Source organism: Anneissia japonica, unplaced genomic scaffold (genome assembly GCF_011630105.1).
Source record: "Anneissia japonica isolate Jap-2015-1 unplaced genomic scaffold, ASM1163010v1 scaffold251766_len1498_cov132_single, whole genome shotgun sequence".
NCBI lineage: Eukaryota > Metazoa > Echinodermata > Crinoidea > Comatulida > Comatulidae > Anneissia > Anneissia japonica.
Genome location: NW_022699546.1, coordinates 1 through 1415, shown reverse-complemented (window position 1 = coordinate 1415; position 1415 = coordinate 1). Strand labels below are relative to the sequence as shown.

General features: G+C 35.4%; 2 non-coding genes across 2 annotated transcripts; one reads left to right on the top strand and one right to left on the bottom strand.

Moving 5' to 3' along the window:
• Window positions 1-412: 412 nt before the first annotated feature.
• Window positions 413-486, bottom strand: Trnat-agu. The gene has a single exon. It is a non-coding gene; the product is annotated as a tRNA-Thr (tRNA).
• Window positions 487-1150: 664 nt separating this feature from the next.
• Window positions 1151-1224, top strand: Trnat-agu. The gene has a single exon. It is a non-coding gene; the product is annotated as a tRNA-Thr (tRNA).
• The last annotated feature ends 191 nt before the right edge of the window (window positions 1225-1415 follow it).

Here is a 1415-nt window from a genome sequence, read left to right as displayed (position 1 = left end):
TTGGCTATATGCAATGAACACTTCAATTCTTTTGTTCATTTTAAGCGTATTTCGTTTAATTTCCACCTTCAAAAAGTCAAACTTTAAGTCTATGTTGAATAGTGAGAGTAAAGTTAAAAATAATGCAACTTTCGATTCAATGGAAGGCACACTCGAGCAGAGGATCTTCTATTAGCGAGCTACTATGCCGGTTGATATGCCTGGATTCAACTCTACGTATTGAAAATTAGGGTTTCAATACAAAGCGCATAAACTTACATAGCTAACAATTAGTTACTTAAATTCCATATCCTTTAGCTATTACATCATCTTATCAACATTTACAAATAGGTTGACCTACAGTATATTTAATTTAAAATGGCAAAAAGGGAAGACCGAAGTAAAGGTAAAAAAAAAATAGTTGTTTTAAAAAAGGCACTGCTCGGATTCGAACCGGGGATCTCCTGTTTACTAGACAGGCGCTTTAACCAACTAAGCCACAGCGCCAGTGGTGATAGATGCTCACTACCACTGACCTTTTTTGCTGTAAAGGTAAAAATAATATAACTTTTGATTCAGTGGAAGGCACATGCATGAATGTGAAAGGTCTGCCAGCGCCGGCTGATAGGGTCGGGATTCAACACTGCTTCTGTACTATTGGAAATTTTGGTTTCAATAAAAACAGAGCATTAACTTTGTAAACATAGTTAACATCTTCCTCAGTGGGGATTATATTTGAGGAAGATACAGCTGCATTGCTCAGAACGTGCATTTAAACGTGCAACATCATTCAACACAATTTTAAATTGTGTTGAATGATGTTGCCTCATTCAACACAATTTTAAATTGTGTTAAATGATGGTGCCTTATTATTATGTTCTTCTTCAATACATTGTTTCTAACCGGAAATTAAGGAGCGTACATTTGAGTATATAGGGCCTACGTATCCATTTTACACAAGAAAGAATTAATTCTACAGTAGTAGAACATTAACAGAATGTGTTGGTTGAGAATGATGTTGACTTCAGATGTTATTTGAATTGAGACCTATCAGCCGGCGCTCTCATATTCATGCTGTGCCTTCCATTGAATCAAAAAATTAAATTCGATTATTTTTACCTTTACAGCCAAAAATACCTAATAGTCAGTGGTACTGACCTGTAATACCACCGGCGCTGTGGCTTAGTTGGTTAAAGCGCCTGTCTAGTAAACAGGAGATCCCTGGTTCGAATCCGGGCAGTGCCTAAATGTTTTTGTATTCATTTTGTTTATGATAAAGTACCGGTAACATCACATTCTATTCCAATCTAAGTAGGCCTATTTTACATTTTTATTAGTAAGTCTTCATATTATTTTCTTGGAAGAAACGTATACGATATTATAATTACAATAACCAGCAACTGAAATCAAAGTCACTCATTATTATGGTTGAACAC